General features: G+C 34.3%; 1 protein-coding gene across 1 annotated transcript in view; it reads right to left on the bottom strand.

The window, feature by feature from the left end:
* The window catches only part of LOC101891493 (GTPase-activating Rap/Ran-GAP domain-like protein 3), a 295890-nt gene that overhangs the window by 112712 nt on the left and 161339 nt on the right, over positions 1 to 21839 (bottom strand). The gene's annotated exons all lie outside the window — the stretch shown is intronic.

Genomic DNA, 21839 nt, shown 5'->3' with positions numbered 1-21839 from the left:
GGGTCTATATAAAGAATCTGCAGGCCAGTGACCTGCACAGATGTGCAAGAGGTCAGTTACTCTACTTAGACAAACTAAGCTCCAGGTATGTTCTATAGAGCAGAAATGGTCCGTTTGGAATTTTTTCAGATTTTTCGATTGTCCAAACATAAGACCATTGTCCTTTTTATAAAAATCTACATTTATTGCTTATCGTTCTACTTTTACTCGCTACAATCAAACCGAAGGCTGCAAATTATGAAATGTATGGAACGAGTTCTCAGATGATAAACATTCGGGCATTAACAATTATAATACGGTTAACAAATTTTCAATCCTAGTATTCTGATAGTCCTAAATTCACTCTCCACATATGACAGCCAGGTGGATTCAAACCACTACCCGAGGGCCAGGAAGTCTTTACAGACATGTTGAAGGCCAGAGAATAACATCCATACAGGTGAGCTAACATCCATAGAGTTCACATAGGCGGGTTGAAGCCCATAGAGGTTAAAGCCTTGAGAGGCTATATTGAAGGATAGACAGTCCATAAAGACGGATTGTGGAAAAAAGTTTTCAATGACAGTCCAGAAAGACATACCAGAAAGAATATATATTTTAATATTTTTAACTATGCCCTCGGCCATATGGCTACCGAGTGTATATATCATTTGATACGGCCAAAACGTGCCACATCGAAATAAAGGTTTTGACCCTAGGTCTCTTTGGACCAAATCCGTTTCAGGACATTTGGAGTCGATCTAGCGATATTCGTCCGTCTATCCGTCCCTCTGGCTGGTGCCCTCGATAACTCTCGAAGGCAGTATCCAATTTCATCCAAACTTGGTACATCGTAAAACTATGGTCAAACTTAGATCGAGTACGGAGATAAGCAATATCGGTCCACTCCTTCTGGTGCCTCCCCCGCAAAATGTCAACATTTTCAAAGAGAATAATTTATTGCACAAAAATGTAAAGGATAATCCGGTTTTGCTCCAACTTTGCAAATCCTACAATTTGTATTATTGCTTCGAAAATGGAAAATATCGGTCTACTCTACCAAGTACCGCCCCCACAAAGGGTCGACTTTTGGATTAATAACTCGTATAAGTCCGATTATCTTTAAATTACACATATCGTGATATTTTTATTAACTCAAGGTATGGTGTGAAGATGGAACATACCGGTCCACTCCTTCAGGTACCTCCCCCACACAGGTTAAAAAATTTTTAATATCCATGAAGCTCATAAAACGATAAATTAACATCCGAATCCATTTAGACTTTGTACATCTCAATATTTCTATCAACACAAGATATGTTATAACGATGGAAGGGATCGGAACATTCCTTCTGGTACCTCCCACACAAAGAGTCAAATTTTTAAATAACCAAAACTCTTATTAAATGCGAAATCATATTTCACACATCCCATTATTTCTACTAACACCAAATCTGATGTGAAGATGGGATATAATTGCCCACGCCTCCTGGTACAACCCCCAGATAAGTCCACAATTTTGAATATCCATGAAGACCATAAAATGCGAAATTAACATTTGATGTCAATCAGACTTGGTACATCCCAATACTTTTATGAACACAAAATCTGTTATGAAGATGGTAGAGATCGAACCATATCTTCTGGTAACTCCCCCATTAGAGTACAAGATTTTGAAAAACAAAATGCTAAAAGAAATGGGTATAAGCATCCAATTCTCTCCAGATTTTTCACATGCAAATGTCTCGAATAGTAATAAAACTATGAAAATTTAAAATGCCCGATTCTTTTTCAAACTTCAAAGATCCTAATATTTATGAGAATGTTACATTTAGTGTGACTAAATCCAAGATTTGCATATCACAATATAAGCGACATTATATCATAACTTGTATATATATTTGCCCGTAAGCCGATTGGTACTTCCTAACTCGGTCATTGGGCTTTCTTCTTTTCCCAAGCATTTCTGCCACGCCAAAAGCTACTTTTTTCTAACCTCTAAATAGCATTTTGCTAGCTCAGCATTTGTAATATTCATAAATGATTTTTCAAAATTGCTGCATCAGCAATTATACTGTTCACTTCTAACTCCATCAATCAATAGTTGAATGCATTTAGATATTTGTTACAACAATTAATTACATTTGTATACAATTTATTGCCGCGAATTTCTGTCTCGTGTGAAACATAATTGGATATTTGCCAAAGCATTTAAACGATTGCATACAAATTGTCATTCATAGTTCGAATGGTAGTTAAGTTGGTTGGGTGGGTGGTTGCTTTGCCGATGATGATGATGACCAATAATGGCAGTTATTGTCTACAAGTGGTCATAATGCAAACACTGATGCCATTAACAACATGGCACATGACATTAAAAGTGTGAGTGTGTGTGTGCGAGTTCGAGATACGTCTGTGTATGTATGCAACTGGACACCATCATCATGTTTGTGTATTCAGTGTGAAATGCATGCATGAATTCATGAGGGTAATTCAAAATGCATATATATTTCACTGAATCCTATGCATACTGATACCGCGCGCTAGCTGCAATTCCAGAGATATGAACATCCATTGTCCACGGTCATAACCAGCCAGTTCACCGATCACAGATGGTTTTGGTTGTTATTAATGTATGAGGCCATTACAATGTTATTTATGAATTTTGTGCGCTAGTGTTTTCCAATGAATGGATATACTTTCGTTTTCAAAATATTCGCGAAGGGCATACAAGGATTGTCATTGAGTTTAACACAATCCACGTTAGGCAGTTCAGCATCCTTGAGAAGATTTTTGTTTTTCGTTTTCGTTTTTGTGTTTTTTATTGACTTACTTGCAGGTTGCTTTACAAAAACTTGGCGGGTGATTTATGTGATTGTTTTAGTTCCAATTTTATTTGATAGCTTGAACAACGTTTTCAAAATTTCACTATTTTACTATGGTTCCAAAAGCAAATTCTTTAGCCAAATGTCAAGTTTTTAATATTTTTGAGAATTTTCAATACATTATGAAAATATAAAAGAATAGCAACAATGATAACATTTTTTTGTTGTAGATATGCATTTATTGTCAAACGTCGAATTGTCAAGCATTGATCTTCTTAGATTCACTTAGTAATAAGTTGTAAATCATGTGATGTATTTTCTGATAATTTAATTTGTTTATATCATTATAAACAAGCGTTTTACATAATTGATAAACTACATAGCTCATTTTTACGCAAAAAAAAAAATTGGAGCAAAATATAAGCTAATATAAATTAAAATCCATCTCCAAGAAGACTTTATATTTCAATTTTTGAAATTTGTTGATTTTTCGGCAAAAAATGTATATAGATTTATAAAAAATGATCACCGTTTAACCAACATAGGTTACTATTTCAGTTAAGACACCACACAACAGGACCACTCTGTTCAATATATTTTGACGGTTGTTGGAAGTTTTCGGAATTAATATATTTTGATCTATATTCAATATAATAATAAATTTTAATTGTCGCTTTATCAAGGCTGCCGAGTAAAGGACAAAGTAGTTTCAAAACTTGTATTAATATATTGCATCTATTTTTATTCCCTCAACCGTTCTATGGAGGGTATATTTAATTTGTCATTCCGTATGTAACTCTTCGAGATATTTGTGAAAGGCCCTACAAATCATCAACGCGAAAATCTAACTCGATTAAGTGATGCCCGTCTATTGTAATCACGCTATCTTCCGAACGAATTGAGGTAGAAGGCTAAAATTTCGAATATATGTATGTGTATAGAGCCCATGTGACGGCACCTCCTGATATTCAGTATTTCGATGCAGGGATTGTTTCAAAATTCGTATTTGAAGATTTTAATGAGTACTACGCCCAACGATATGTAGGGGTACCTCCCACTATTCGGTTTTTTTATGATTTTAGTGACGTTGTAGAAAGGAATTGTTTTATATTTTGTATTTAAAGTTCGTAATAGGTACTAAATTGGGTAGACCTCATATAAAATACTTCTCGATATTCGTTGTTTTTATTATTTTAGCGATATTATTTAATGGAATTGATTCAAATTTCGTATTAGAAAATTTCAATGGGTACCCTCTATAGAACGGTGGAGGATATGAAAATTACATATGCAGGCCCGCGTTTTCGTATGGGCCTCATATAACGATACCTCCAAATATTCGGGTTTTTAAGCGGGTAATTTAAGCGACTTTAAAGATTTTTTTATTGTTTTAAATTTTGTATTTAAAATTCGTAATCGGTACTACAGCCTATTACAAAAAAAAATGACTTATATAATACATAACTGATAATTTTTGCCGTGATAATAACTGGCCCTAACCAACCGACAGGGTCAAATAATTTAGCAATAGCAGAAAGAACTTCCCTTTTTGTATAGCTCAATTTCTTCTCAATAGGCTTGACCTCAAAGTAAAAGGAATCTAACCTAGCATTCCATCTTATACCAAGAGGTTTGGAACTACTCGCTTCTACGAATGACAGTAATTGCGCGTCTACCAAATGTTCAGGAGGGAAACGATTCAAAATAGTCTTATTATTGGCTGTCCATTTTCTAAGCTCAAACTTAGCTGAGGAAAGTGCCGAAATTAGTTGATCCCTAGCAGTCACCGCGGTCTCAAGGTCATGAGCTCCTGCCAATACATCATCCACATACATTGATTTTCGCAATATGTGCGCTGCTAGGGGGTATTCTGATTCTGTTTCATCGGCCAGTTGCAATAACGTCCTAATAGCTAGATAAGGTGCGCAATTCAAACCGAAAGTTACGGTTTCTAATTCGAAATCTTGAATTGGCTTTGTTGGCGAATCCTGATATAGAATTCGTTGTAGTGGGGTGTGCAGCGGGTCAACGCGGATTTGTCTATACATTTGGGTTATGTCTGAATTGAACACATTTTGACCAGGGACCTCAATTCGAATATATACTACCCCCGCGTATGCCTTAGCCGAGGCATCTGAAAACACATGTAATTCCGCCGAACACTGTGGGGTAAATTGGACACAACGAGGAATTTGTATCCTATTTACGTTGTGGTACGACTCTTCGAACCTAATCCACTCCGAATAAGTGGAATCTTCTAGGAAATCTTTGAACTCTTCTCGTTGTAGTTCAGTAGTTTCACTCGTGCAGCATCCCTGTAATACTCCTGTAGCTTTGCAGTCTTCCGATGTAGCTTTAAAGATAACGAACTCTTCTACGCATACTTCTAAGCAAGTAGGTGAGACTAGCTCCCCAATATCAAATATTGGGAATCCTAGTATTCGTCAGAGTTTTATTGACCCTCCTAATAATGACAGCGTTCACATAAACACATAACGGTTTTCATTTTGATTGTATTTTTTCGACGGATTTTTTCCAAATGTTGGTTGGTATTATTTTCACGCCTGACATTAAATCCTGTCTAGGATTGTCAGGGATATAGATGAAATCTTTATTTGAATTGAGAGTATGCACTATATAATTCAATGCTTGAAGATTATTTTACGGAAATGTCGACCGCGACTGTTCCAAAGTTGGTCAACATGGGCACCCACTTTCTTCAACATTTTTGCCAGTATCTTATTACTCGTGCTTGAAGTTGGAAATTCGACATAAGGGTCACTGTTAGTGTATAGGGTAAAGTTTTGGATGTGAATTTGGAAATAAGTAAGAAAGTATTTGGGGAAGATATTATATAAAATTTAATACAAATTTAATACCATGAAAAGCTAGAAAGCTGGAATTTGGAATCAGCGTCGCTGATTGGGCTAAGAATAGATGTACTAAAGATGATTTTTTTAATTCAACTATATCTAAAAGCAATATATATGGTATACATTTGGTATTGTTCGATGGGATAGAGCTAAAATATTGACATTTATATAAGGCAAATCACTATCCATATTATTCTAAAAATTTAGGGTCTGTTCTGGTATGAAAATAAATAAGTGAACTAGAAAATAAAACACCAATTCTATGATTTTTTTTAAATTAAATAAAGTCCAAAAATTTTGTGTGTTTTTTCGAGTTCACTTTCGTATCGTCATACAAAGGCAGACCAGAAATATTTAAAATTTTCTATCAAATTTCGGTAAAGTTTTTTTTCTTTTAAATGGAAAACCTTATGTGAACGAGTCTTTTATCCCATCTTCTGCCAGGTGTTAGGATTTTTACAAAAAATATTCAAGTAATTCCTGGCAAAAAATTGAGGAGTTTTGAAGAAACTCCTGCCCAAAAGTCGTAAAATTGTAATATGTATATTGGATCAGAATCGTGGATCCACAATAGCATGTATTAAGTTTTAAGTTTTCCGACAGATGTAGTATTTGGTGCGGACTGGTGGAAGGAGGAATTTGAATTTGAAATGTGGTTTCAACAGGACGTTGAAAGAACATTTCAACGACATTATTCCCAGAAGTGGACCATTGAATTAGCCTCCGCGTTCATTCGTGATTTAACGCCACTCGTTTCTTTTTTTTTTTTTTTGTTTTTTTTTTTTTATGTGGGGTTACTTAAAATCATTGGCTCAGGTGGATGAGCCAGCAACGATTGGCACTTTTGGAACCAATATTCCACGTGTCATTGCTGAAATACGCCTTCGAATGCTGGAAAATGTGGTAGAAAATTGGACCTACGGAATTACCTTTTTTACAAAATAGTCGTTGTGGCCAAATGCAAGAAGTTATAATTGAATATAACATTATAATAAATTATCTACCAAATAAAACTTTATTTTGGCCATTTCAAATTTCAAATAAGCAATCTCTTAAAAATACCCTATATTTTAAGTCCATATAATTATTGTAATTGACAATGGGCCATATGTTTTCCTGTAAATTGTCATTTTGTAGGAAAGATCATTGGAGAACATGTATGTCCAAGTTTTTGAATGGACCCCATTTAATGGCCCCACCAGGAATTAGGTATTTTGCTGAAGTGTTATACTCTTTACCGGAGCTATTTTAAATTTGAAATTTGGAGTTCGTAATGGGCAATACTTAATACGACAGAAAATTGCCTGTACAGATCCTTGTCGTCATCTTCCATATAATGTGATGATTTGCCGATTTTAGCGACATTGTCTAACTGAATTATTTGACAGTTGGTATTTGGTGTTGGCAATAGGTACTATTTTCTATAATAGAAAATCATCTTGATGAAACCAAATTTCTTATAGGCCCCATATTACTATACTTAAGGATATTGATTATTAAAATCACGTTCTTGAACTGAAGTATTACAAAGTATTTTTGAAGATTAGGTCCACAGTCAACCAAATTTGTTATCAAAAATTTTTTGAAAATTCAAAAATTCCTTTGAAATGGTGAAGGTTGCTAAAAGTTCAGCCAGATCGAACATTTTTTTCTACTTGTTTTTGTTTACATTCGCATTTTATAGTGGCTTAGTCGGACAAATTTCAGCTGATGTGAAACGACATTAAGACGAAATGAATCGAAAAGCAGACAATTTTCACAAATTTCATAGAATTTAAAAATTTGATAGTAGCGGAATAAGTAGTTACATTATGCCATTTCACTTTATTTTTTCCACCCACATCTATATATATAAAAGGAAGTTGTGTTAGTTACTACGCTTATAACTTAAGAACCGCTGAACAGATTTTAACGATTCATACAAATTCGGAATTGTCTCTTTTCCGAAAAGGATAATATCCAAAAAAGCGCGTAAAAATGTGATATATTAACATTTTCATTTTGACTTTTGAAATGTACAATAGTAATGTTTTATTTTGCATGATTTTTTTCAATTTTGACTTATTTTTTTCTAATGTACATTTGTAGTGTTTTTTATATTTTATTTTTGAATTTGAATATTAATACCAATTTAATTGACTTGATTTCTTAAGAACTGAAATTGATGGCGGGTTACATGGAAGTGTAGTACCGAATTATGTGGTGGCGAAACGGAATAGATGATGATGAATAGATGAAATAATTTATCGCGGCCATACCAAAGTTAAAAAATAATTACTTTTTCAAAATCGCTAAAAAATCACAAAAAAGAGATCTCATTGCAAAAATTCTCAAAATGGGGAAAATCGAAAAAAAATTCAATGGAATCGAATTTTAAAATAATAGTACATTCTATTGATAAACTTTGTAAGGATCTTTAAACATTTGCTGTAAAAAATCAGCGAAGAAGTTGAAGATTTTTTCAATTTGTTATTCTTCTTTTTTCAATTTGTATTATCATATTGAATTCGGTGAATTTTTTGTGAACAAAATAAAGAATAATTTCTCACTACATACAATTTTTCACAAAAAAAAAAACAAAAAAAAAAAATTAAATAAGTGGGAAATAGGATGTTAACTGACATCTACCTTTCAACTCCAGGGCCTACATCGTGGTTCAGCTGGAAGATGCGAACACATTAAAATAAAACAAAAATGACAGAAAAAACCTAATGGGGCTCATTGAAAAGCGTGGAACTACTTCTTTCATGTGACAATAATCCTTCAATGAGAGCTCAAAATGCAAAATTCTTTGGGAGTACAATCAGTAAAATGCCAAATTTAAAGGGTGCAAATAAGAATAATAAGAAAAGGATTTCTATCCGTCCAGAAATTCTTTCCAAACCTTATTGCCTTAATTGGCATCTTTGTTTCTAAGGGGGTAGAGAACCTCTTCGCATAAAATTTTACATTTTCAGAGTAGGGCCCATTTTGGTCTTGACCACATTCATCAATTGATTTGGCTAAAAATTGTATTTATGCTACCCTGGGGTAGGATAATTGCTACATCGGAATTTATTTAAGTAAAGTCCCCACATTGGAGTATTCCCAAGTCCACTTTCACATCTAATGTGTGGTCAGAAAAGAAAATTTTGTATTCTATTGAATTTGTAACCCCCAAGAGAATATTGGTTGGCCTACATTTTGGTATAACCCTCATATGAATGTTTCCCTGATTTCAGCTATGACCTTGGTCTTTTTCAACTGATTTGGCCTTTATTTGGCATCTTGACTTTTCTATTTCGAGGGTCTTGACCACATTTTCCAATCGATTTTGCTATATTTAGGCTACTTTGTGAGTAGAGAACCATCTTACAGAAAAATGTCAATATAGGTAAACATTTTGGTACAGTCCCCATATAGTTCCCAGGGCCGCCGATCTATAGTGATTTTTACCGATTGGCGGACAACAACATGGGCATTGTTGATTCGTCATTGAATTTTACTATGAACAAGAACATAGACTTCTTAGGGACTCTAAAGCGCAATCTGAGGTGCTATGGTAATGGGTGTAAAAACGTAATTAACTTTGACTATTCAGAAATTATTTTGCCCTCTTTAAATAGGTATTTATTTCTATTTAGTCGGATCAATATTTATGTTAACATTTGTTCACCTTTATGAGCCAGATTTGCGAAATATTATGCTATACAAAAGTTGCATTGAAGACTAAAACTACGGGCCGGCAACGCGGACCGGGCCAGCTAGTTAAATATAAAAACAAATTAGCCATTAGCGAAAAAAATCACTCGCATTTAATGTTTTATTCACATTTGAATATTTCCATGAAATCAATTATTAAAGTTTCATCCAAATCAGCTACCATCATGACCATTTTCCTGCAATGAACTTTCTGTTCATAAGCAACGCGATTATCGTCAGCTTTTACAGTTTTTGTTTGGTGCACCCACCCCACACACAGAAACAAGACCGGAAGTTTCATTTACAAACTCTATTTATGCTTTACAAAATTTTGACTCTTCATGCTGACATATTTTACATCCGCTTGTAGTTAGTTGTTTGTGTATGTGTGTGTGTGAGTTCAAAAATAAAAGTTGAACAACAAAAAACAAAAGTTTTTTTGGAACACCACCATTATTCGATATGTAATATGTGTGTCGGTGTGTGTGTGTGTGTGTGTGGGTTTGCCCCCCTATCAAACGTCATGTTGGGTTGTTCAATGTATATTTTGGGGGAAAAAGTTTTAATTTTTGTTGTTCTTTTTTTCGTTTTTTATTTTTTGGTTCTCTTCTCTCAGTAATCAAATATAGCTTTCTATAACATGTACTCCAGTTGTTTACACAAATTACACCGTTTGATATGGCAATTTGTCGTATTTGGGGTAATAGTTTGAATGGAGTGTGTGGTTTAACGAAAAAGTGTATATTCAAATAAGTATATTTGTATGTATATATATATATATATATACGGAATAAATTATCTACCAAGCAACACTTGAATGGATTGGGTTAGGTGTCCTCAACCGTGAATATCTCTAAATGTATTAACTTTTTAGGGAGTAGGCAATATTATTACGCTGTTAATATTACAGAGTAATTTTCGTTTATTGATTCATAAGTCGTTGTTTACATGAAAACGTTTGAAAAAAAAACCGAAATAATTGGAATATTACGAAAATAAATAAAGTTAATAACTTTCTATATACGGAATTGTTTTCAGCTTTCATATGCAAGGAAACAGGTTGAGTTATATCTATAATATCAAGAGCAACGAGGGAACATACGGTTCATAATTCAAAAATAAGTTGATACAATTTTTTAAAGGTTCCAGAATGAAATCGTTTCCTTTAATATACGGGAGGTTAGGAGAAAATAGAGAAAGGCAGGAAACTGATGTATATATTGTATATATTGAGAACTTAAGTGAAGTACCAAATATACAAACTATGAACCAAATATCTTTGCTGTATAGGGCATAATATGACTTCGATAACGATTATATTAAAAACAAGTAAGTAAAGGCTATAGTCGTGCGGGGCAGACCATGTGATACCCCCTTATATTCTGATCGATTTTGGAAGATTTATGTCACGGAGCACTGACCTGACCAGGGACATTTGCCCAATATTAAAGCACTCCGTCATGCTGTTAGTTGTTGTGGTCCATTTTCCATCAAAAACGCTAAAATCCTTCCCTGTCCTTAACTGTCTTCTCAGGCGTGTCGATTGGCTTAATTGTGTGATCAGAAATTTTTTTCTGTTTTTGATTCATTTGAACCCCTAAATATTTTGTGATCATCTCCAAAAGCAAGAGGCGCCTCTATATCTCTAAATTTTGAATCATCTATATGATTTGCGAATCATCTATACGATATTTGGCTGGATTCGTCAACGAAATCAGCATAAAAAGCCAGAAGTTCGTCTTTTGCGTATTTCGGATATCGCCTGTAAGTAATGTTGGTATTTTTTCAAACAAAAGTGGTGGTTTATTCTACTCGCTGTCTTAAATTAAAATTCATGCAATATTTCGTGTCCTTTGGTATCTATTTGTGACCTTTATAAAGGCTGCAAAATCAGGAACATTTTTAGTTGTTGGTCCATTTAAACCCCCAAATATATTGCGGACATCTTTTAATACAATAGGTCTAGCCCTTCTGAGCCTAACCATACCCTTTTGAAAATTTTCGTGAGGATCGGACTATAATTGCAATCTGTATATAATAACCCTAACCTGTGTTGTAAGTGAAAATATTTTACAAAATGTACACTTCAATATATTAAGTCAAATTGAAAAAATAGCATGCGATAAAAAATATGAAAAAATAAAAAATGTCACAAAATACTACAAAATCTATATTAACATCATTAATGACATCTTTTAATGCGATTTTATACTTTTATGCCAAGACGGCATTCTGAATTGACAAAATTTTTCAAAATCGGACCAGGAATTCTTGAGATATAAGCATTCCAGCTAACAGCCCTTTCCTTTGTATATATATATTGTGCAAATTTCGCTATATACATCCGATATATTTGCTATCGGCATCTACGTAACGGTCAGAATTGACTATTCGTCTATTTGTGATTTCGCCGGGATTAAAAATATTCGCGGTATAATGGAAAATTTGACTTTTATTTAACACTAAATATTACCCGATGACCATCAAAATTGGAAGGCTACTGCACAGCCCTAAGCTCAAGCCCCATGCTAACTTCCGCTTCGATTGTTCCATCATTGCGACCTGTAGAGCAACTGCAAAATCGGGAAAATTTTCAGTTTTTGGTCCATTTCAACCCCTTAATATTTTGGGATCTTCTCCAAAAGCAATTCAGACCATAACCCCACCTCCATTTTCAATTTCGTGAAGATCGGGCCATAATTGCGACCTGTAGAGTGATTGCAAATTAACATGGACAGACGGGCGGACGGACGGACATACATTGCTAGATTGACTCAGCTCGGCGAGATAGGAATCTCCATATATACTTTCCTATTTGGGAAACCAATATTTCGAGGTGTTACATAATTTATGGCCCAATCAAACTTATAATACCCCCAACACATAGTGTTGTAGAGTATAAAAAGGGCCCGTCCAATTTCAAAAGGCTCTGTCCTTGGAAAATTTTATCTCAATCGGATAATAAATGCAAACTGCATTTTGTTCACAAGAATACATGGACGGACGGACGGACTGACATGCGTATATCGGTTCAGAAAGTGATTCTTTGAAGATCGTCAAAAGTACTATGGTTATATCTCACTTCCTTCTGCGTGTTACAAACAAATGCACGAAGATATAATACCCTTACCTCGTGTTACGCAAGTCTAGTTCTTGTATTTTAAACAATAAAAGTTGGATATCATATCTAACGCTAGCAATTGTCATTCACAGTTACGTTACGATTCTCAGCGTCTTAGAAGAAGTACGGTCCAATGATGCCACCAGTCCATAAATCACACACACAAACTGTGGCTTTTTCTGAATGTATTAGTTGCTTTTCAATGCTGCTGACTGATCTTATCTTCAAATCGACATTTTAGCTTATTTCAGTTCGTACGCATTGATGCAAAAATCAGCTTCGTCGCAAAATGGTAGAAGTGTGCGATTAACTTTTTTTAACAGATCACGTTTGTGGATGGCGAGTGGGTGAGCTTTGGGTGACGAGTGTTGCCAAGAGATTATTACAAAAAAATCATCCATTGCAATTCTCCAGGAACGAAATTTGGTTTATAATATCTTAATTTCGCAGTCTTGTTATAGATTAATTTTTTTTTAAGTTTTTCTATCATTCAAATAACAATTATTTGTATATGAAACTTTAATACAAACGAAATAAAACATAATGACTGTCATTCATGCTCGCCAATATAGACTCACCGAAAATGAAAAATTAAATATTTTCTTAAAATTTTTACTTCTTCTCTAAAAATCCTTTTCAATTTCGTAGCAAATGGTTGGTTCTATGTTAATTCATATTTCGGTATTCCATTTCGAAGAAGTCCATAAAAACACAAATTTGTTGCTCATGACAAATTCATGGCGAAACAAAGCCATCTGATTGCGATGTTCATTGAAGTGTAAAGAGCTACAGTGGCAGCCGACATCACAAAAATGCCAGTTATCTCCTCAGTCACATCGAAACGAACATTCACTCAATCATATCAAGACCGGTAGAAAAGCGAATGGGGGTGGGGAAGGGGGAGGGGCGGTAGAGATAGGTTGCACTGGAATTGTGAACAGGCCTTTTGGGATTTTGCAATTGGCAAAAGGTCAAATGTTAAAATCTGAAAACTGTTCGATGCTTTAAAGGAAATGTGAACACAAAACCATTTGCAAGTCATCGAGCTATTTCGAGATACGTATTTGTATTTATAGGACACTGCGAACAGATGTTTTATGTTATTATTTAGCTTGATTTGATTTTTTTTTTTCATTTTATTTGTTTTTATTTTGGCAAATGAACATCTTCTTGGCTGTAAAATAAACCCACACTTAAGCAAATGGCTTCTTTGTATGCAGCACATTTGAAAGGCTCTGAGGCAAGAGTATTACAAAAACAATAACTCTATTGGTGCTGGATGCTTTTTGAAAGTTATTCTAGCGTTCCGTATTTAATATCCTTTTAAATCTTTTTTGCACAATCTGTTGCTTAGATAAAGTTAGACTGCGGATGCCTTTGAGAAGATGCGTTCCTTGAGTCAATACAAAATATGAATTTAAGCCAGTCGACTGTGGCAACTTTTAACAAAGTCTAGACATAATTGAACCATTAATACATTTATCTGATAATGGATTTTATGTCCTTTAACATGACATTGCATTAACATGGCTTTGATAGATAGGAAAAGTCATTGTCTTAAAATTTTATTTAATAGATTAATAAGAACTGCCAAGGTAGTTAAAAACCAGTAAGGACTGCCGACTATATGGTGCCCTACACCACTATGTGTATTTAGTAGAGCTCCCGTAACAAAAAAAGTTTATATTGGGAATTTATGAGAAGTATATCATACCAACTATGAACCTCATTTAAATACATATCATGGCATTAGAGTAGTCACAATTTGGGAACAATATCGAACACTGAATCGATTTTCAAGAAACTTGACGGAGAATTTTGCACCTCTAGTACCAAATAACATTGCTGTATAGTGCATGATATGACTTGGATAAGAATATAATATTCAAAAATATTTATTGGAGCAATAGATATACCGGACCTAGTTTCACCAAATGGAAAAATTCGGTAGAATATGAAAAAGTCTCCTATCCAATTTGGACTGATATTACATATATGGTGGACAATAACCGTAAAATCGAATAAAGATGTATATCGAAGATATATAAAAATCTGAACCGATCTCGATAAAATTTGGCAGAAGTATCTTCAAGCTATATGTGATGCCTGGTATTAAATATCCTTGTTGTGGAGTGCATATTACTCATGTGAGTGACTTAAACCCCCAAATCGATTGAAACATATATAGCTATATGGACCGATTTTCATGAAATTAGATGTACTTGGTTCTAGACTGAATTCGGTTGGATGTTCCAAAATTCAGATTATTTGGGCTGATATTAGCCATTTGGTTCACAATTAACCTGATATCGGATAAAGATATATATATGGGAGCTAAATCGAAATCTTATCCAATCTCCATAAAATGCATTTCTGGGCTATTCCTGATATCTGGTTCTAGATATCATTCTTGTGGAGTGCACATTACGAATGTGAGGGACTTAAACACCAAATCGGATGAGAACTATAGATGTATCTGAATCGATTTTCAAAATTTTGCAAATTTGATGTACTTGCTTCTACTTGCTTCTCTCAGGTCAAGTGGGCTGATATTAGCCATTTGATGCACAATTAACCTGATACCGGATAAAGATATATGTGGGAGCTATATCGAAATCTTTTCCCATCTCCATAAAATGCATTTCTGGACTATACCTGATACCTGGTACCAAAAATCATTCTTGTGGAGTTCACATTACGAATGTGAGGACTTTAACTCTAAAACGAATGAAACATATATATCGGAACTATAGCTGCATCTGAACCGATTTTCTCTCAATTTGATGTATTTACGTCTTGACTGAATTCAGTCAGATATACCGAAATTCAGATGATTTGGAATGATATTGGCCATATGGTGCACAATTAACCCGAAATCGCTTGAAAATATATGTGGTAGCTATATCCAAATCTGAAACGATCGTGTGAACCGATATATTCCATTTTCACACCAGATCTTGTGTTAATAAAAATATTGAGATGTGTAAAGTATAAATAAAATCGGATGCTTATTTCGCATTTTATGAGAGATAAAATTATTAAAAAAATTGACCCGTTGTGGGGGAGGCACGAGAAGGAGTGGACCGATATATTTCGTCTTTATACCAGATCTTGTGTTAATAAATGTTTTGAGATGTACCGAGTTTAAAAGATAACGGATGCTAATTTCGCGTTTTACGAGCTTCATGGTTATTCCAAATTTTGACCCCTTGCGGGGGAGATGCCAGAAGAATTGGTGTGATATATTTCATCTTCACACCCCATTTAGCGTTAATTAAAATATTGGGATGTGTGAAATGTGCAGGCAATCGGACACTTTTTTCACATTTTATAAGAGTTATAAATATTCCAAATTAGGACCCCTTTGTGGGGGAGGTACCAGAAGAAGAGATTCTATTTATTCGAACCTCACACCAGCTCTTATATTCGTAGAAATATTGAAATGTGTAAAATTCAAGTTTTGTTTCATGAGATTCCTACTTATTCAAAATTCCGACCCGTTGTAGGGGAGGTACCAGAAGGAGTTTACCGATATATTCCATCTTCCCACCAGAACTTAGGTTAACAAAAATATTGTGATATGAGACATTTGAATGCATTCGGATTCTTATTTCACATTTTTTAAGAGTTGTAATTATTCCCTTTGTGGGGAGGTACTTGATGGAGTGAGCCGATATTGCACGTTGTCACACCCGACATAACACTGAAAAATTGGGATTTCGAGCAAAATCGGCTGAGCAATTCTTAACTTTATGAGGTAAAATATTCTCTTTGAAAATTTTGATTTTTGTGGGGGAAGTACCAGAAGGAATGATCCGATGTTGCCCATCTCTGAACTCGATTTAAGTTTGGACCAAATCGGATACTTCCTTCGATAGTTATCGTGAACACCAGCCCGGTAGGCAGACATATGGACGAACACCCTTAGATCAACTTAAAATGTTCTGGAATCTGTTTGCTCAAAAGAGAGAGAGAGAGAGATAGATTAATAACCCATAATATTGAAACCCTTAATATCATATAATTTGATTGGAAATTTTGGCAGAAATCGAGACAGATCGAGAGAGGGGGCTACAGCGAAACATGTACCAATATTGCCTATTTCCAATCAGTCGGCATATAATATAAAACTTTCTATGTTTAAGATTAAATAATGTTGAAATTACGTTAGAGATTTTAACAGAGAGCCAGACCGACGAACATCGCTAAACAATCTTATAAGTTTCTGATGATATACTTTTTAGGGTCTCCGAAAAATTCTTCGAGATGTTGCAAACGGCATGACAATTTTACTATACCATTCTTTGTATGATGGACGGCATAAAAATATTAGAAACACTTTAACAATCTGAGTTGGTGCGTATACTTTTTCCACTGAATACACGTTTTGGTTCTCAAGACAAAACTCCCACATTGAACTGATGTTGTATTTTTCTGGTTATAACTTAATGTACATAGCCTTCTACAATTAAACCTGACAAATGGTTGTGCCCTGTGGGCTAACAATTAATATTTCAACCAATTTACACCTACTCAGAGTAATTTTATCTAACGCTACTTTCCTACGCATTCCTGATATACAATTTGAAATAGACGTTAGACAGTTCTTTAGACACCCCAATCCCTTTTCCCCCCGCAATGTTCAAAACACTCAACTTAGATACACTTTGTCAACTCGCAAAACTCCAGTATACTCCTTATTTTCATTCACCTTATATTGCCATAGCCTTTTCTTGCAGCCGACTCAAAAACCGAAAGGTAAGTCCCTAACTTTTATTTAAATAAACAATCTCTTTCAATCCTTTTTTATTTTTACAGACATCACAAAGTTGTATTTTTTTGTCATTATTTGTTATTTATTTTTTTATATATCTATTTTAACAACAAACAATAAATGTCCTATAATATTTTACCTTCCACAATTTGTATCCTCAAAAACACATTTATCACAACAACAGCAACAACAACAATTTCAATTTGAATTGTTAATCCCTTTGCTGTGGCTTTTTATTTATATACCAAAAGCACTCAAACCAAATGGAGATTTTCGTTGAAAACAAAAACAAGCGGAAAATTTATAGCCCAGCCGAGAAAATCCCATTGAAATACAATCATTTTACGAACCAATACAACGCATGAATGCGTTTGAAAAATTAGTTTCTTAATGGCGAATAATTTCTCAGCGACATTTGACAAAACCACGAAAATGGGAAATAAAAACATCGAAGTGGTACGGTGTTTCGAAAAAAATTAAAATTCGTTTCCCTTTATATCCCTAAAATCAATGTAGTTTAAAATATAATAAAGAAGAGGCAGAAAAAGGGGATAATGTAGGACGTAGAGACCCCTTCATTTTGACACGAATCTAAGGCAAGTAAATTCTATATCAGAAGAAAATTATCATATTTGTGTAAATGACATAATCACTTCTGCATTACCAGTCTGTAAATCGATAATTTATGTTTCGATAAAAAATGCTTTAAAACGCCAATGCCTTAATAATTATAAGTGCTGAGGTATTAGCCTGGAAGGAAATTAAATGTCCATTACCTTTTATGCAAACTTAAAAGAACAAGCAAAAATGTCTGGAATTTAAGATCTTTATAAAGAGTTTTACCAGAAAAAAAATTGGAGGAGTAAGAAATAGCAACATAATTGCCTGCTTGGTACCTGATGCCCATATTATTACAAGTTTTACCTTCCATTTCTCTCTGCTCACAGTATTTCTCTCCGAGTGAAGTTATAATCGGCTGGGCCGAACTTTGACCACCCTCCAATATTCGAAAGAGTTCCATTGTATACTGCAAATGTCAGTACAGTTGGTTGAATCATGCAGTTAAAATCGTCCATATTTCCTAATGACATGACACGAACCTCAGCATATCAAATTTTGAATTCAAATTTATGTAAATATGTCAAAATGTCGAATGTCGGGAGATACCGTTTTATTAAGATTATGGGAAAACACTAAGGTACGTGGAAAATATGTTGTCAAAATCTCAAAAAATATAGCTAAAAATTTAAAAATATCGAATATCGGGACTTGCTTTTATATGAGTGCTATAGGAAAACCAGGTTCCATGTAGACAGAAAATTGCTACAGTTATGGATACCAATTGCGAACATGAAACTAGAAACCAACAATAACCTCAATATTAAATTTAAGAATTTCATCTCTATCCCTTCAACCAATACCAAATTTAGTAACACTTAGTACTCACGAACAGTGATCCAGCACTTTTTGAACAACTATAGTACGCATTTGCAAAACCACCGCAAACCTCAATATCTAATTTCAGAATTCAAGCTCTATCTTTATCTATCTATTCATATACAGTACCATTCCCAAATACACTTTCTTCTCTCAAAACTATATTCCAACAGTGGCCTCCATATCAGATTTCAGAACCTAATTCCAAATCTATGAATATACTTTTCGCACAGTTTTGCTATGCGTTTCCAAAACGACCTTCCTTACTCAACCACAGACTCCAACACTGATCAGAAACAAGTACAATTTAGTACTTTTCGAACAATTATAGTACGCAATTGGAAAACCACCATCACATACCAACAGATACGTCAACATAAAATTTCGGGCTCCATTCCTATACCCAACAAAAATATAGTACCATTTAGTACTTTTGTAAAATTTTAGTACATTTTTTCGAAACCACTTCCATAATTTCAGGCTACACATGAACAGAGACCCTAAAATCAAATTTCAAATTTGAAGCACTATCTGTACACCCAATTGTGTCACATATAGTACTGTCTAGTACCTTTCGTGTACTTGCAGTACACATTTCCAAAAGCATCTCATAATCACAAACCTACCACCAAGTGGCACCCCAAAAATTTTAAAATTCTAGATCCATCGGTACATCCTAAAACAAATTTTTCAAATTTAGTACCATCAGTACAGTTCGCACACTTGATACACATTTCCAAAACAACCTTTATATATCAAACTTACTTTCCAACCTTGATTATCATACAAAATTTCAAATTATTGGTTCTATCTGTTCACATAGTACCAAATGGTACAATTTTAGAAGTTCAATAAAATTTTAGAGCAATTCGTAACCTTAAAGTTCGAATTTCCAAAAAGCCAGTTCTACATCTATTCTGCACTCTATTAGTTTCAAATTTTAACTCATTCCGTTTGTCCAATACAAAGTATTCAATTTTAAGTACATTTTAGGACTTTTCAAAAACTTATTCTTAACACACGCCTACACAATTAATCGTGCAAAATTTTAAGATTATAGTTTCTTTTATATATATTGATTTCGACCCTTTGTGATGGAGGTAACAGAATGAGTGGTCCGCTATATGTCCTCTTAATATAAGTAGGAAGGTACTTGTTGGGGTTGGAAGATATTGCCCATCTCCAAACTCGATATTAGCTTGTTAAAAATAACAAGTAAAAAAAAACATTAAGTTCGGCCGGACCAAACTTTTAATACCCTCCACTTTAGGGTAAAAGAAACATTAGAAGAAATGTGGCAAAAACCATTAAAATGCAAATTTTATGAAGGTACCGTTATATGGGAGCTATACCAAATCGTGGACCCATGTATGCAATGTTTCGCCACCGAAGCTGGAACCCATTATGACCAACAAATACCAATTTTCAGACAAATTGTGAAAAAAGGTGGCAAAAATCATCAAATTACCGAATATCGGGAGGTACCGTTATATGGGGGCTATACCAAAACGTGGACCTATAATTACAATGTTTCGCCACACGAACTAGGACCCATTATGACCCACAAATACCAATTTTTAGACAAATCAGTGAAAAAAATGTGTCAAAAACCATCAAAATACCGAATATTGGGAGGTATCGTTATATGGGGACTATACCAAATCATGGACCCATACATGCAATGTTTCGCCAACGGAGCTGGAAACCATTATGACCCACAAATACCAATTTTTAGACAAATCCGTGCAAAAAATGTTGCAAAAATCATCAAATTACCGAATATCGGGAGGTACCGTTATATTGGGGCTAACCAAATCATGGACCCATACATGCAATGTTTTGCGACACGCTCAGGAACCCGTTATGACCCACAAATACCAATTTTTAGACAAATCGGTGAAAAAATGTGGTAAAAAAACTAAAATACTAAATATCGGGAGGTACCTTTATATGGGGGCTATACCACAACGTGGACCTATACATGCAATGTTTTGCCACACGCTCAGACCTACAAATATGACCTATAAATACCAATTTTAAGACAAATCCGTGAAAAAATGTGGCATAAATCATCAAAATACCGAATATCGGGAGGTACCATTATATGGGGACTATACCAGAACGTGGACCGATATATCTCATTTTCAATACCAACAATCCTAGACATAATGCAAATAGCTCTGCTAAATTTTGGAGCTCTACGTCAAATAATGTGGGCTGTATCGTGATTTCAACAGACAGACGGACAGACAGACGGACATCGTTAAATCGACTTAGAATTTTATGCTGATTATGAATATATATACTTTATGGGGTCTACGACGAATATTTAAGGATGTTACAAACGGAATGACAAATTTAATATACCCTCCTTTCCAAGGTGGAGGGTATAAAAAAGGAAAAAAACACCTAAGTTCGGCCGGGCTAAACTTTAAATACCCTCCAACATTTAGAAGGAACTTAAACATTTTCCAAAAATTCCGAAAAACTCTCGATTGCAGAGAAAAGTTTTCCGAACGGATCAAGATAAGATCATGCATTCAGATTTTAGAAAAACCAGTATTTGTATCAGGTGCAAAAATTAACAATATCCACCCTCTACATCAAGTATCTCCCATACCAAGGGTCAACATTTTGAATAACCATGAAGCTCATACAATTCGAAGTAAGCATCCGAATAACTTAAAATTTCCAAATACTAATATTTCTATTAAAACAAAATCTGGTGTGAAGATGGAATATATCAGTTCACGTCTTCTGGTACATACCTCCCCACAAAAGTTATATATATTTTTTAATTTTTTATTAAATTAAATTAAAGTAAAAATAAATGTTACATTTTATTTAAATTTTGCTCATCCCAAAATTTTTCAGTATTAAATGAAGTGGAATACTTCGGTCCACTGTATCTGGTGCCTCACGCACATTTCAACATTTTCCAAAAATTATTATATTTCCCTTGTAAAGGTGAATGAAGTAGTCGATATAGTCCAACTCTGGCACATATATATCAGACTTGGATCAATTGCGAAATGAACAACATTGGCCCACTCAACAACATTTGAACCTCTCCCATAAAGGGTCAACAGTTTGAAAAATCATAACACAAGTCAATATATATTTAAATATATAGATATCGGCTAAGGGGA

Source organism: Musca domestica, unplaced genomic scaffold (genome assembly GCF_030504385.1).
Source record: "Musca domestica strain aabys unplaced genomic scaffold, Musca_domestica.polishedcontigs.V.1.1 18, whole genome shotgun sequence".
Lineage (NCBI taxonomy): Eukaryota > Metazoa > Arthropoda > Insecta > Diptera > Muscidae > Musca > Musca domestica.
The sequence above is the reverse complement of the archived record's forward strand: the minus strand, read 5'-3'. Positions and strand labels throughout refer to the sequence as shown.